The 17,993-nt window shown below is 34.8% G+C and overlaps 1 pseudogene; it reads left to right on the top strand.

Moving 5' to 3' along the window:
• Positions 1-275: 275 nt before the first annotated feature.
• LOC149250421 (AAA-ATPase At3g50940-like) lies at positions 276-14,172 on the top strand (annotated as a pseudogene).
• Positions 14,173-17,993: the final 3,821 nt, after the last annotated feature.

Here is a 17,993-nt window from a genome sequence, read left to right as displayed (position 1 = left end):
AGCTATTATGGGCCTCTAATACATTCTGATTGTTTTAATTAACAAATTTGACATTCTCTGGTACTTTGTTGTACTCCTTGAACAGGTGGAATGTTTCACGAATAAATGTCCATAACTGCTGAAGGTGTTGAGCTGCTCGAGGATCGTCCTTTCTTCCTCGGCCGTGTTGTTCTTTGAATGTGCTAGCTGAGGATTTTAATGTGCAGGTCACTGGATCATCTCTTCCTTCTTTGCATGCATGAGTCAAGCCAAAAACACTGAAAAACGCCTTGAAAATGGACGAAGAGCCGAGAAAGAATGCTGGTCGTTGGATGAATCAGATGGACGACCTAGATCTATTGGCAGGAGGCGACGGGAAGGTACAAAGGCGAGATGGATTGAATATTAGCCGTGGATTAGACAAATTGGACGGCGGAGATCAGTGTATGGAAGCCATCGAGAGAAAACAGGAATGGAATGACGAGGGCCGTTCGATCGCAAGATTGACGATCGGATGGTTGATGGGCAGCAAAGATGGTCGGCAGTTAACGTGCGGGGAACCGTACCGGAAGGGCGGTAAGCGGTTTCCCCGCACTTCTCTTTGGGAATGAAGGTTTACGTACAGGCAGGTGCAATCCGGTTAAATTGCGACATGTGGCAGGCGGGAAAGCACTTCCCCGCAGGTTATCGGCCGTGCAGGTTATGGGAGCGGGAAAAGCGTATGGCATTGGATCAACAGGCGGGGGATCGGGCAGACAGGATTTAACGCACATGTCTCAGGGTGATGTGACAGGTAAGGGCCCGCCAATAGTAATTTCTTTTTCATGCGTAGGGTGTTAAATGACCATAGTCTTATGGTTAATCTTTTCGCCCGGGAATAAACAAAAATAGTTTTATACAGGGTTTTAAAAGGCTTTTGGGCTTTTCTAAAGGGTAATGGGGTTTATAAAGGGTTAGCTCGGTTTAATGGGTTTTAAACAAAAAGAAGCTCGGGAGCCCGAAAAAGGGTTTATGAGGGGTTTCGAGACAAAAATAGGGATAAACGGCTTTAAAGGGAAATAAAGAGAATTTATGGGGAAGGAAGAAACGGAGGTTAGCTGGAGCTATAAGGAGAATGAAATAGAAAAGGAACCAACATCTGTGAGCCTTCATAAAACATGAAACAAGGCTGCCACCCTTGCTCTCCATCCATCAGATGTCACAAATGTAGCAAAGCTAGCACTGGCTCCTTCTGGGGATGAGAGCCTCCCTATGAGGTCTCAAGAACTTGCAGACCATTGCCTTTCCAGCTGAACAAAAATTAGCCAAAATTCCTAGTGTTCCATTGGGCATGGAGTCTACTGCGTCTATACTAAAACTGATAAAAACACAATATTTACAACCTTTAAGGCCAAAGACCTTAAACAACATAAACTTTCAAAAATAGCCCATTAACTGGGCCATAAAAAAATGTCTCTCCTCCCATACTTTTCAGTATGAAGGTGTTGTTCCCTTGAATTTCTGAAATGATGAAAGGCCTTGTCTAGAAAGCATCAAATTTCCCATGATTGCCTTTCTTTTCCTTCAATGCATCCCATTTCAAAACCAAGTCACCAATCTAAAAATTGTTTGTTTTTGCCTTCTTGTCAAAGGCTTTGTGTGGTCTAAAATGTGGATGCAAATTAGAGTTTAATTTAATGTCAACCCGAGAAGGTAAACTTAGAAGTTCTTATTTAAAATATATAGATCTAGAAAGATTCCTAATTTGTCCAAGATCTTAAAATCCCCTTACAGGAACATATTCATTAAGATCTCTTTCAATAACTAATCAAGCCTAGATCTAACAATTGTTTGAGATCTATGATTCTCTGACAAGAACATATTCTACAAGATCTCTTCCAACATTAGAACATTTAATAAGAAATTAAAAGCTGAAATTAAATAAAACTAGATCTGATAATTGTATGAGATCTTACGGTTCTCTTACAAGAACACCTTCAAATAAGATTCTTCAAATATTAGAACATTTAACAAAACTTGAAAGCTGAAATCAAACAAAACATAAAATAAATTATAAACAAATAAGCATGAAAGTGAGGCCATGGGGCCCTCCATAACTCCACAAGCACACCACTTCAATGGAGACTCAGATGTAGAAGAAAAATTGAAGTATGATCCTTTATTTCAAAATCTCCATTACAAACCAACTCTAAGATTATAAAAACTTCCAGATTACAAATGGAGGAGATTGTACTCCTATTTATACAATGTGATGAGTAACAAACTCATAATGATCATCCACTAATCTCTCTTTAGTTCCATAAATCTCGCAACCATTTTCAACTATTTTCCCATTATTACAAAATATGATCCCACAAATCTCTCAAGCATTTTTATCTACTTTCCCATTATTACAAAATATGATCCCTTTGAATCCTTTGTAAATCTCTCACATATCTTGGATAAGATATGCCAACCAAATACTCCATGATCTTCTCCTTAGGAATTGGATAAGATATGCCAACCAAATCCTCCACGATTTTCTCCTTAGGAATAGGATAAAATATGCCAGCCAGATCCTCCATGATTTTCTCCTTAGGAATAGGATAAGATATGCCAACCAAATCCTCCATGATTTTCTCCTTAGAAATAGGCTTGCATAATTATCTCCTTAATATGGTGGAGGAGATATTAATTCTTCACATATTTCCTACACATCACAAAACTCACATATTCTTGAGATATATATAAAAATATGTATATTTTCTAATATTTAATCATAAATTCACTTGTAATACAAAAACGAATAAAATGGAAAATAAGAAGGTGAAACCCAAATGTATTTATGAAAATGATATGATAAAAGGTTAATGGGATGATAAAATGTAAGGAATAGTGAAGAAAAAGGTGGATGAAAATATGGTATTTCTGAGTCCCAACATCCTCCCCAACTGAACTTGTTGCATGTCCTCATGCAACCATGCATGGGTCTCTTTAAGAACATTTGGCATCTTGAACAAATTTGGCTTTACATGATGATGTCTTTAATAATGAATGTTTCCAGGATATGGGAAAGACATGAGTAACAACTTACATTTTTTTGTGGTTGGTTTTTGTGTGATAACCATGAATAAAAAGAAAGTTGGTTCTTGTGTTAACAACATTAATTTCATTTTTTGTTCTCTTTTCTTCAATAATAATGTAAACACTCACTGGAAATCATAATGTGCATAAGAAAGCCCTTTTGTAATATTAATGAAGCATGCCAACATTGCGTATGAAACAAAGTGCTACAAAGTATCATTGGAAAATAAATGTTGGTGAATGGTAAATGGAGTGATAGTGGTGAAGAAATGGAATCATGGAAGTGAAAATGTAGTGAATATAGTTCTCCCCCCCTCAACTGAATTGGTTTCATGTCCTCATGCAACTTGACATGGCTCATGAAAGGAAATGTAGCATGGTGAGGGAATTTTCCAAAATATTCAAGTTAGCATATAAGGAATTGCATGATTAAATATTCGAAAACAACATACCTCTACTTACCCAAGAATGATGAACTATGCAATAGGAATGTAGCTGCTAGTGCTGTTGGATCAGGAAAATGTGACTGATGTTGTTGTAACTGGATCCTGGGAAATGAAGGAATCTGAACTGTTGATGCTGAATCATGGAAAAGATAAACACTGAAAGTGGAACTATGGTACTCTCATAGATCAGAATTCATGCTACTGTAACTGTTGAGGGAGTCGTGAAAAAGTGTATAGTCTTCATCTACTACTAAACTTCTTGGTACAATTCTAATCATGTGAAAGAATGTGTCAATGTTGAGCATGAATAGAAATCATTGGATTACCGTCCATTGATGTATGTTGTTAACCAATGCGAGGCAACTCACCATTGATGTCAATGAGTACCAAGGTACCCGAGTACATCTTGCGAAGTGCGAATGGATGTGTTGAGGTCGAGCCACTTGCAAGATCTGAAGATCAAGGGACATTGATTTATTCCCATGATCATCAGCGAGAGAACTTGCCATTAAGGCATGCAAGCCTCTAGGTACTCAAAAGTAACTCTAGTCTATTTCCCAGATAAGGTGCTGATGTCGATGGGGAAAGACTTGTTGAAAGGTGGGCCTTAGGGAATCCCACATCAATCAACGCGAGTTTGTACAAAAATATTTGGTAGGACTATAAATGGAAAGAACTCACGAACAAGCAATGTGGATCAGCATGGTGAGGAAAACAAGGCAATGTAATCATGGAAAGGGAATGAGTTTTATTCATCGTTGTAAAACAAGGAGTTGTAATCATGACGCAAAAGGATCGTTGTGGAGTGGAAAATGTCATGATATGTGCAGTGAAGAATTAGCTCCTTCAAGCGTCCAAAAATGGATGTAAGGAAATGCATGGTGTATGAATATGAACTCTTGCTGTGAAAAATGGATATGGAAATGTCATGCTTTATGGATTTACAATTGGTGGAATTCAAAATCTGCTTCAAAAAGGGAGGTGCAAGGTTGTGGTTGTGGAGTTGGATTTGTCTTTAGAATTTTTCATGAATTGAGTCTTTGGAAGACCAATTGTCGTCACAATGTAATCTCCTTATGATCACTTGATTATCCTGTAACCTATAAAAAAACTTGGTAGAAAGAAAACATAAGTGTGTTCAAGAAGAAATGGCCATTTCCTTCATGATTCTTACTCAAAAATTTCATACCAAATAAAACATATTAAAGACAATCAAAGTGTTGAAATTGACTCAATCATGATATTAAAATCAATCCATTCTTAAAATAACCATGAAAAGTAATACTCCCTGTTTGGGTCAGATGAAATATGCTCGTCAAAAACATTTATAAAATCCTCCAAATGTTTGACAATCGATCCTCAAAATTTGTTTCCAAGTTTTCCATTTTTTTATTTTTATTTTCAAACTTGCATGAATTTTGTGAAATTTTATTTTATTATTATTATTATTATTTTTATTTTAACCTATCTAAAAAAATGGCTATTTTTTTCAAAATTTATTTATTTATTTTATATTTTTTTTTTAATGTGGGAATTTTTTTTATTATTTTTAAAAAACTAAAATTTAAAATAGTAAGTTTTATCTAAAAAAAATTTTAAGATGATTTTTCACTCATTCACAAAATTCTTTATTGTCGCATTGCAGATTAGTTCTCCAGCAAGAGTATTTTTATTTGAAATAAATCAATAGATTTTCTAATCTTCCAGATCACATGAAGTGTGGGAAGAGAGCATACTAATCTCTTGATTTTTTTATTTATTTATGCAGGTTAACGTGGATGGATAAAACACTATTAAAATATGCGACAAAAAAAACACAATTAAGATCTGTGACAAAACCTTCCATTATCTGCACTCTTTCTGCAATGTCGCGGGGGCATTTAGACTCTCGGAAGACAAATCTTTTCGATAATCAGGCTCCTGGCTCACCCGTGATACAGAAACAAGACATAGAAATGCAAAGATGAAGCAGTTCTTTTTATTCATGATGATTTATTTTTGGAAAACAAAACTAAAAAGTTCTAATGATAACGACTTCTAATGAGATCTCATTTTTATTTTTCTAATCTATTCTATATTAACTTAAAAGATGTTTTATTTTCTAAGTAAAAGAATGCTTCCAATGAAGCCATCTCTAGACTAAAAATTCGAACATGCTCACATCAAGATTTAAAAATTTTACATTATGTTTTGCAAGCAGGGAAAATTTTAAGAACCGCCCTAAATTTATAAATATAATAAATGGGCGAATCTCCATGGTATATAAGAAAAATGGAAGGCGATTTTATCAATAATATAATATGTATATATAATTTTTTGGCGAATCTCTCACCAGGCATGGCGAATATTTTACTCAATTATAAAATCTTGTAAGATCTTGGCGAGTCTTTCACTAAATAATAAAACTTTGTAAAGTCCTAGTGAATCTTAGCATAGGCTACATGCTTCTTTAATTCCCCCATTTAAATAGGTTACATTCCAGGTGAATACCATGGGTCAATAGCATGTGCCATTTTTATTTTTATTAATTCTAATATTAGGGTTAATAATGGTTTTTTGCATGGTATTAATAACAATCTAGTCCATGGTATTTGTCCCATAGTATTTTGGCCATAGGTTTCACCTAAACATAACCCATTTTTTGAGTGTTCGTAAATATAAGGTGACTTATGGAGTAAATATAAAAAAATGTTTTATTTGTTTACCATACCTCTCATTTGTTTATATTTTTATTAATTTACCATACCTCTTTTACAAATATGGTATTTGGCCCATAGGATTCACTTAAATAAAACCTCTTTCTTGAGCCTTCATAAATAGAACGAGGGTTATGGACTAAATATAAAAAGAGGTTTTATTTATTTACGATACGTTTAGTTTATTTATATTTTTATTTATTTACCATACCATTTGAGTAAGTATAAAAAGATGTTTTATTTATTTACCATACCTCCACTTTACTTATATTTTTATTTGTTTACACCGTTACATGTATATAAGGTGACTTATGGAGTAAATATAAAAAATGTTTTATTTATTTACCATACCTCTGATTTATTTATATTTTTATTAATTTACCATACCTCTTTTATAAATATGGTATTTGGCCCATAGGATTCACTTAAATAAAACCTATTCTTGAAAATGGGCGAATAGATTCACTTAAATAAAACCTATTCTTGAAAATGGGCGAATGGAAGGTTGTAAGTCCTAATTTCAAGTGCTAAATTTACCTTTTCTACCCTCTCCCTTAAAATAAGGTGGGCTATTTGAGGTGATTTGTAAAAATGTACTATGATACAAAATATTCGCCCCCAAAAAATTTAAAACCCCTTAATTTCGCCAAAGGGCGAACATTCGCCCCTAAAATTATCCTTGTTTGCAAGTATGTGAGAATCCTGTCTTAAAGTTGGCTCAAGGTTATTGTCCTTGCTCTCCAAGAAGTACCTATTCAACATTGTCAAATTCATCATCCGTAGATGGATTAGTGAGAAATGGGGGATTTAAAATAAAAACTAAATTTAAAATTACTATGTACGAAAATAAAAATCCTCCAAACTTTGAACTCCTTTACGAACCTGCTGTCACCAAGTTCCACAAATGAGTCCATAAAAACAAATGCATAAAAACAATTACTAAATCCTTCTAGTTGCACTCCCCTCGCAACGACGCCAAAATGTGTGGTCTAAAATGTGCATGAAAATTAGAGTTTAATTTAATGTCAACTTGGGAAGGTAAACTTAGAAGTGCTTATCTAAAATATATAGATCTAGAAAGATTCCTAATTTTTCCAAGATCTTAAAGTACCCTTACAGGAACATATTCATTAAGATCTCTTTCAATAACTAATCAAGCCTAGATCTAACAATTGTTTGAGATCTATGATTCTCTTACAAGAACATATTCTACAAGATCTCTTCCAACATTAGAACATCTAATAAGAAATTAAAAGTTGAAATGAAATAAACCTAGATCTAATAATTATATGAGATCTTACGGTTCTCTTACAAGAACACCTTCAAATAATATTCTTTCAATATTAGAACATTTAACAAAACTTGAAAGCTGAAATAAAACAAAAACATAAAATAAATTATAAACAAATAAGCATGAAAGTGAGGCCATGGGGGCCCTCCATAACTCCACAAGCACGCCACTTCAATGGAGACTCAGATGTAGAAGCAAAATTGAAGTATGATCCTTTATTTCAAAATCTCCATTACAAACCAACTCTAAGATTACAAAAACTTCCATATTACAAATGGAGGAGATTGTTCTCCTATTTATACAATGGGATGAGTAACAAACTCATAATGATCATCCACTAATCTCTCTTTAGTTCCATAAATCTCGCAACAATTTTTAACTATTTTCCCATTATTACAAATTATGATCCCACAAATCTCTCAAGCATTTTTAACTACTTTCCCATTATTACAAAATATGATCCCTTTGAATCCTTCATAAATCTCTCACATATCTTGGATAAGATATGCCAACCAAATCATCCATGATCTTCTCCTTCGGAATTGGATAAGATATGCCAACCAAATCATCCATGATTTTCTCCTTAGGAATAGGATAAGATATGCCAACCAAATCCTCCATGATTTTCTCCTTAGGAATAGGCTTGCATAATTATCTCCTTAATATGGTGGAGCAGATATTAATTCTTCACATATTTCCTACACATCACAAAACTCACATATTCTTGAGATATATATAAAAATATGTATATTTTCTAATATTTAATTATAAATTCACTTGTAGTACAAAAACGAATAAAATGGAAAATAATAAGGTGAAACCCAAATGTATTTATGAAAATGATATGATAAAAGGTTAATGGAAGGAATAGTGAAGAAAAAGGTGGATGAAAATATGACATTTATGAGACCCAACAGGCTTCCTTGATCCTTCTCTGATGTGTTGCAGCTTTTTCAACCAGCTGTTCTCTAATCTGATGCATTTCTGCTAGATCAGTGATCCTCTTTTCCATGCATTCTTCCTCATCCTGCTCTTCTTGAAGGAATTTTGCCACAAGGAGAGTTAGCTGAATTGGAAATACAGCCTCAGTGCCATATACCAGCTTGAAAGGAGAATTGCCTGTGGATTTTTGAATGGTCACTCTGTCAGTCCACAGTGCATACTTGAGATTTGAATCCCAATTCTTTTTATTGTCCTCTAACAACTTTTTAGTTATCATGATCAGACTTTTATTAGAGGATTCTGCTAGACCATTTCCCTGTGGATAATATGAGGTGGAATGAACAACTTTAATCCCCATTGAATCACACATTTCCACCAATTCTTTGACCCTGAAGGCAGCTGCATTATCTGTAATCAATTTATGTGGACAACCAAATCTGCTGAAGATATTTTCTGTCAAAAACTTCATGACCACATTGTGATCAGCCTTCCTTGTAGAGACTGCTTCAATCCACTTTGTGAAATAATCAGTGGCTACTAATATCCACCTGTGCTAGCCATTGGAATGTGGATTGACTTCTCCAATAAAATCCAAGCCCCACTGCTGAAAAGGTCCTTTTGCCTGAATTGATTTTAGGGGCAAGGACTTCAACTGCTGCTTTCCTTCAAATCTTTGGCACCTATCACAAGATTTAACAAAAACAAACACATCAGAAAATAAAGTGGGCCAATAGTACCTAGCTCTGATAATTTTATGGGCTGTATTTTTCCAATAATGGTGCCCTACACACATGCTATTATGAAATTGCTGCATAACTTCCTTTGACTTTTCTTTGTCCAGACACCTTAAAAATATTCCAGATGAATCCCTCCAATGCAACAGATTTTCCATAATGCAGTACTTTGCTGCTCTTAAGTTTTAAAGTTTTGGCCTGACTTTGAGTAAATCCTAAAGGGACCTCTAGCTTCAGCAAGAAATTAATTATTTCAGCATACCAGTTACATGAAGCTGGATTTTTGGCCACTAACTGGTTCCTCTCTAATTCAGCTGCTTCCTCTTTTTCTACCTGACCATTTTCTGCAATTGTGCACAAGAAATCAACATCTAAAGACCTGCAATTTTTTTCAACCAATAACTTGGCAAACCCCTAACCTCTGACCAGCTTAGTGGGCTTCAACTCTATATTAAACTCTATCATTTTTGCAATCCATTTTGCAATCCTTCCATTAGCATCAGGTTGTGTCAAGACATATTTTATTGCAGCAGAAGGCACATATGCAATTATTTTTGATTGCAAGATATAAACTCTGAAAGCCTTTAAGGATTTAATAAGAGAATATGCCGTTTTTCTATAATATCATACCTTAGTTCAACATCCCTCAAGTTCTTGCTGAAAAATGCTACTGGATGTTCTGAACCTTCTACATCTTGCTGCAATAAAACTGCTGCAATAGTATCTTCAGAGGAAAATGAAAATATATGAAACTCCTTTCTATAGTCTGGACTTATTAAAATTGGAGCTTCCATAATAGCCTTTTTAATAGACTCAAATGATTTTCTTGTTGCACCAGTCCATCTTACCTCTGATCCTTCCTTCAACATGGAGGTCACATGCATAACCAATTTTGCGAAATTTGGAATAAACCTCCTGACAAAATTAATTTTGCCCAAAAAGGATTGGATATCTTTCTTTGATCTTGGGACAGACAAAGTCTGTATGGCTTTGACTCTTTCTGGGTCAATCTGAACACTTGCAGCAAACACAATATGTTCTAACAACTTGTCTTCATTTAAAGCAAATTGAGATTTTTTGGGATTGACTGAAATTCCAAACCTTCTGCGCTTCAACAATACTTTTTTTAAATGCTGTAAATGATTTTGATGGCTGCTGGAATAAACTATTATATCATCAAGGTAGATGAGCACAAATTTGTCCTTTTCTACCACAAATGCTATGTCCATAGCTCTCTAAAAGGTGGCTCCAACATTCATCAATCCAAATGGCATTTTGACATACATAAAAGTGCCCCAAGGAGTGGTAAATGAAATCTTTTCTTGATCATATGGGTGCACAACAATCTGATTAAAGCCTGAAAATCCATCCAAAAATGACATCACTTTAGCTCCTAAGACTTTTTGCAGCAAATGCTCCATCTTTGGCAGAGGATAGTTGTCTTTCTTGGAGCATTTGTTCAAATTTCTGAAATCAACACACAGTCTAATTTCACCACTTTTCGTCCTCACCACCACTAGATTGGCCACCCATTTCGAATACCTGAGCGGGACTATAATCTTGGAAGCCAACAATTTTTTAATTTCTTTTTCAATTAGAGGAAGAAGCATAGGATTTATCAGTCTCAGCTTCTGTTTGAAAGGAATGGTGTCTTTTTCCAGAGGGATTTTAAGCTGAATTATGTTCTTATCATAAGTTTTCAGGTCACTATACTCCCAGACAAACACATCAGCAAATTTCCTCATTAAATTGCAGTGTTTAGCACTTTGATCCACAGACAAATGAGTAGACAGATTTACATATCTAGGCTGACCTGGACATCCTACATCATGCTTATAGACTGCAGATTGGTCTTCATTTTGGGCAGCTTTGTAAGGCACATCATTTTGGTCAAACAGTCTTTCAAGCGGAATTAGACCCTTAGGAATACAGTTACTAGGAATCTAGACAATGTTGTTTTTACCAATTTTATTTCTAAGTTGGGGCTAGTGGCTTTCTTCCAAGGCTTCATTTTCTTGGTCAATTTGCATCTCAGAAAATTCATCAATGACTTGCAAGAACCTATTCAACTCATTATCATATTCAAAAAATTTCCAATGGTGGGCATTGTCAGGCAAGGATGGTCTATACTTCATTCGCACTTCATAAACTAATTTGGGAGGCATGGGAGGAATAAATAGACTAGTAGAAACAACAAGGGAATCGGCAAGCTGATTTTGGGCTCTAGGAATGTATGAAATAAAAAAAAAATCAAAAGAATCTTTGATTCTCCATACCTCATCTCTGTATGCTTTCAGCCTTGGGTGCCTTGCCTGAAATGTTTTATTCACTTGCTGTATAATTAAATCAGCATCTCCAAACACCTTCAACTTCCTGATTCCTCTGTCTTTTACTACACTAAGGCCCAATAGCAGAGCTTCATATTCTGCTATGGTGTTTGTGACTTGAAAAACCAGCTTAAAGTACAGCTGAATACTTTCTTGCTGTGGAGATATTAGCACTACCCCTGCTCCTGCAGTCTCCCTGGAACATGCTCCATCAAAGAACATCTCCTAAACCTGACTTCCTTGCTTTTCCTCGGCCTACACTGTTAGTTTCCTGAGCTGCATTTAGGCCTTTTGAGATTCTTCTATTTGGAGAATACATCCTCCAAAATTAGTGTCCACTGCATATATAGGATGATTTGTAGGATTCTTCTCATCACTAATGATGTATGCCAGTTGTGCCTCTCTATATAATCTCCTGCTTTCTCCTCCAAACACTGAGACAATTGCATAAGATAGATCATTCTGTAATGTACCACCTAGTCTCTTAATCCACCCTTTGGACAACAGCATGCCAAACTTAGGAGGGACATCTGCTACCACAATATCCATCATCATACTCTTCATGGACAGCTGAGTTAAGATAATGGCCAGATTTTTAATCAATCCAAGACATTTCACCTTCCTTGAATCAAAGGAAAATAAATCATGATAGGGCCTAGTGATATCAAGGCCTAACTCTTCCATGACAGCTTTAGGCATTAAATTATGGCTGGCCCCTGTGTCTAGCAGGTAATTGTGGAGGATTTTGTCATGAATGGTCAATGAGACATAAAAAGATGGAGAATTATTATCAGCAGGTTCAATCATGGGGCTAAGAACAATGGTAGGCTTGTCATCTTGCAAATTAATAGAGTCAGTGGAGTTTTGTTTAGTTTCTAGCTCAAGGGCTTCAAAGATGGGCTTTCTAAACACTTCACTCTTCACCAACTCAACCAGAGGCACAGATATTTTCAATTTCTGAACTTCTGACTCAAAGTTGAAAGAAGAAGATGATTTATCAGAACTTTTTACCTCTTGAACTGGAGCTTTGAGGATGACTGGCTTCTCTGTTTGACATTCTGTGATTCTGTTTGGACAACAGCTCTTTGGGCATGATTCTCCTTGGCATTTTTTGCATTGGACCTCAGATTATATCTCTGCTGGTCACTAGTTTGTAGAACAACGCCTCTATTCCATTCTTGATTGTCTTGTTCCTGTAGCAATGATTGTTCATACTCAGCCAACGTAAAAAATGCAGCGCTTCCTTTATCTTCCATGCAGTGAATTTCATCCTCATCTTCTTCAAATTATTCCTCCTCCATGACTACATTTTGGAAAGGAGCTTTTACTTTTTGTTCTTCCTTTGTTGGGGTGGACTTACCTGAGCATAAGTTCATCTTCGACAGCAAAGAGATTAAAATTGAAGAAGCCGAAGAATAACAGGGAATTTATGTTCAGTATGGACAGAAACGAGCAGATCGCAGATGCATATGAGGGTATCAATGTGTGGTGGGTGTTCCACAGTAGAGAGTCGAAACAGACGGTCTTATTCTCGTGGGACACAAACACCGAGGAGAAACGCTATTACGAGTTAACATTCAACAAGAAACACAAGAAAAAGATATTCGATGAGTATCTTCCTTACGTCATGGAAGAAGCGAAAACACTGGAGATTAGAAGCCGGTACTGGAAGATTCACACCAATAAATCTGATTCCAAGGACTATGAATTCCGGAACAGGGTGTGGACGCCCGTTGTGTTCGATCATCCTTCGACTTTCGAAACTTTGGCTCTGGAACCAGAGGTGAAGCAGGAGATCGTGGAAGACCTCAAGAGATTCATGAGGGGAGAGAAGTATTACAGACAAGTTGGGCAGGCGTGGAAGCGGGGTTATTTGCTCTATGACCCCCCTGGAATGGGCAAGTCCAGTTTGATTGCCGCCATGGCTAACTTTCTCGAGTACGACATCTACGACCTGGAGCTGACCCAAGTGAAGAACAACACATAACTCAGAAAGCTTCTCATCTCCACCACAAATAAATCCATCATCGTAATAGAAGATATCGACTGTTCTCTCGATCTCTCAGACCGCAAGAAGAAGAAGAAGCAACAACAGAAAGAGAAGTCGTCTGATTCCGGGAAGCCCAAGGAGAGCGAAGAGGACGACAACAACAAAGTGACCCTTTCCGGAGTTTTGAACTTCACGGACGGTTTGTGGTCGTGTTGCGGAAGCGAGAGATTGTTCGTCTTCACCACAAAATACATCGACAGGCTTGACCCGACGCTTCTCTGATCTGGTCAAATGGACAATCACATTCTGCTCTCATTCTGCACTTTTGGAGCATTCAAGATTCTTGCCAGCAATTATCTCTCCATTGCAGACCATGAGCTCTTTCCTGACATCCAAGATGTGATGGAGGCCGCTCAGATGACACCTGCAGATGTAGCTGAACATCTAATGAAGATGGTTGACCATCCCACCACTGCGCTCGAAAACCTAATTGAAGCTCTTCGCGAGGCTAAAGAAAGAGCAACTAGTGCCGCTTTGAAGGGTATGTTAGAAGAAAATGCTTCTGGGACGGAAGGCCAAGTATGATGTCAGCGAACATTCAGTTAGGTTATCTGCAGCAGAACACAATTATTCAGAAGATATTATACATATATTATATCAGAATAATGGTGAGAAGTAGCAACGTAGAAGAATAAGATTTAGTAATTGACTATTAATAATGATGTCACATGCTATATCATACCTATGACGGGTGCAATGTGATGTTATATTTTATGAGTTGGGAGGTTCAATATGTTTATGTGCTGTGTGAGATTGTATACGTTGAACTGTGTGAGATTGTGATGTTATAATAGAGATATTTTATCGTTCCATACTTATCACATTTATGTAGCAATAAATTCCTCAATTTCTTTCAAGTCTCGTACGTTCCCACATTGAAAAATATGTGCATCCAAAAGTGGTAGTCTCAGTGGATTCAAATTTGTTAAGAAAATTATGGAACTTTTAGTGATATTTTCATAAAATTTGGTAGGAATTTTTGTAGAGAAATTTATGGAAATTTTGGTGAGTTTTTGATAAAATTTAGTAGGAATTTTTGTAAATCTAGATTATAAAAGTTAAATTTCTAAATTCTAAATATTATAGAGATTTTTAATAATACTGAATCTATTTCTATCATTAGAAACGCATTCAAATATTCATACTAATAGGCTGATCTTCCCCAAGATTTCACATCGACGAGAAGGTTTAGCACCTCGATGTCGGCTCTTCGCCACCTGGGGCGGTAATACATTCCAAGGGTTGGGTTTTTCGCCCATTAAAGTGGTACGTGAGCTAGGTTTAGAACGTCATGAGACAGTCCGGTCCATATCCGGTGCAAGCGTTAGAGTATTGAGAGGACCTTTCCCTAGTACGAGAGGACCGGGAAGGACGCACCTCTGGTGTACCAGTGATCGTGCCCATGGTAGATGCTAGGTAGCCAAGTGCGGATCGGATAACTACTTAAAGCATATAAGTAGAAAGCCCACCCCAAGATGAGTGCTCTCCTATTCTTACTTCCCTGAGAGACCCTAGTCGCGAACACGGATGGGACAACGAAGGGTGCTCTATCCTTGTAGGTGATGGAGCGACAAAAGTATTCAGAATCCAAGATAAAAATAACTATCGCAACAAATTTACCACCAGACAGTTGAAAAAGGAAAATTGAAAAAGGTCATGTTAAATTTAATACATTATTACATTATATTGTCCCGTTAGATTTTACGAAATAAAATAATAAAATTAAAAGATAACATGGAATTTTATTAGAGTATAAGTAATTAATATGTATATATATGTAGGGATGACTTCGCCTGATTTAGAACCATGCTCCCAAAGTATATAGAACTAGCCTAGATACCGTGTTTCAATTTCGTAAGTTAACATAGCTTCATGCTATAAAAATTTATGATTAAAAGTGTTGTCATGTTATTTTATAATTATATATTTAGAATAATGAAGTGTTAAAGTGACTTAAATTTATCATTGTGATTTTTCCTGAAAATGTTTTCAAATAATGAAGTTATATTTATTTTATAATTTTTAAATTTTTACAGTAAAGATTTAGATATATTATAAGATTTTTGTATATGAAAAATGTAAATATTTACAATTATATATAATATTTAAATATTGATTTTGGAAAGCTTTAATTAAGAAGTTAATACAATGTTTAAAACAATATATTGAATTTCTTTTTTGTGTGTGACTAAAGGAATGGACAATTACAAGGTTTTGAATTGGTGACCATTATATAAGGATTGACTTAAGAGTGTACCCATTCACCAAGTGTTCTATGTCTCACTAGTGACACATCTAACTTTTATCATTAATCAACTTCATCATTTACAATACAATCCACAACCCTAATTTGTTGACCTAAACTCATTCCTTAATTAGAATTACATTTAATGGCCGAGAAAACCATTGGCAAAAATACATTGAAAAGATGAAAAAAAAAAAAAACAAAAACTACCCAAATATTTTTCTCATTGGTTATCTCTCAAACCCCCAAATAGTGTTAAAAATAATCTCTCTTGTTAACAAAAATAACTTTATTTTATTAAAAAAAGAGACGGAGAGAAAGAAGAGTGTTATTACACCATATTAAAGAAATAAGAGAAATTCTATTTTGGCATTACCAGATATTTTTTATGGCTTATACAAGTAATTTGACACACACGCAAGGACTAGTACTACATGTTGACAAGCACTATGATTTTTGGTCCATAAAGATTATGAGCATTTTTTAGGAGTAAGGATGATTGATCAATGACTCTCTCCCTTCTATACAATTGTTTGTAGCATTTCTCTTGACTTCATTATAGCTTATATTGAATTATGTCAACCTAAATTCTTCCATACCAAGCTCTTAGGAATTTGAAATTCACACATGATTCATTGAGGGACTCACATTACATAATATTTTGTTCAAATATCTTGGTGATGTGCCATTTTCATAGAAGGGGTTATCAAAAGATACTCCATGGATTGACCTTTTAAATCATTTTGGAACCTATAAAATACTATAATTTTTTTGCAACCAATGATGAGATCATGGAAGAAGAGAGATGTATGGAGTTTCTTCTTCTAATACATATCAAACAAATTTTAGATAGTTCTTATAAAATAGATTTTAAAATGATACATCAAATAATTTTCATTTTTCTTTTTACATGTTGAGGAGTGGTGACCAGACAAAGTTTTAATAATAACATTTTCATTTGGTATTTGATTGAAGTTCTTCCAAATATATATTAATGTAGATTCATAGGTATATCTCTAATATATACATAATTTTAAAATATTTTAAACTAATATGTCAAATTGACTAAGGAACACTTTCATAGAAGAGCTATTTTGTATTTCCATCTTGGAGTCACCAATAGTAACTCATTTTGGCACATTTTTTTCAAGTGATATCTTATTAACATGATTATGAATTTTGGAAATTTGATTCATGTACATATCCCCATTAAAAATAGTCTTTAAAAACATAAAAATGATTTGTCAAATAGGCTAATAAATAGTCTAGTAGGTAGAGTGTTAATAGTGCAAATTTTAGGATAGAAATTCACTAGTTTGGACACAAGTTTTTCATATGATAATAAGATGGTGATTCAAGATGGACAAAAACTAGATTAAAAGCAATATATGCTTTTTTCTTTTTCTCTTTCTTGAGAAAAAAAATGAAATTTTTATTAAAACAAGGAATATTTGCCTTATAATCCGTCTTTAAAATTCATTTATTTAGTCTCTCAAAATACAATTGTCCTAGCTATGTTTTTATTAAATTCATCAATTTAACTTGATACATGAATTTGAGAAAAAATATATTCCTCCTAAAATTTGGTCTAGGTATGTGATATTTTATTGTGGGTCTACAATTCCTAGTGTAATTCTTTGCTAGATTAAAAATATAAAATACCTAATTCCTATATTTTGTAAAATGACCTACATAAAATCTCTAGGAAATACAACTTCAAAACAAAATTTATAGGTGATTTGTAGCAACTAGTTGCATGTCTAATAAGATAAATGTATTTATTAAAGTATAATTTTGTTATTTTAGATTTTTTATGGGTGTTCTTATCCAATGTAGGTAGTATTGTATTGTACCAAAAATATCATTGACCCAAATCACCAATTGTAAGATATTAATAAATCATTGTAAGCTCATTTTTATGTGCATGCTCAAACTTAGGAATTGTCATTTGTAAAGCTTTAGGAAATCTTCCAATTTTCATGGTTCATCAACACAACACATAACATACCTTCTTGAAATTGAATAAAATGACTTCCTTGTGTATCCTATTAAAGTGGAATCCTCATTCACCTGTGTTTTCTTTCTTTTACCAATTTTCCCGAAATGAGGTTAGTACTCTGGGTGCCTCTTACTACACCATCAAAATATTATGTATTTCTAAATTAACTCATGCATCTATGTAAATGAATACCACTATGTATGAGATCCCATAGAGAGGGT

Source organism: Pinus tabuliformis, chromosome 7 (genome assembly GCF_031772625.1).
Source record: "Pinus tabuliformis cultivar Carrire ecotype Pingquan chromosome 7, CPIR1, whole genome shotgun sequence".
Lineage (NCBI taxonomy): Eukaryota > Viridiplantae > Streptophyta > Pinopsida > Pinales > Pinaceae > Pinus > Pinus tabuliformis.
This window is presented reverse-complemented; position numbering and strand designations above follow the sequence as displayed.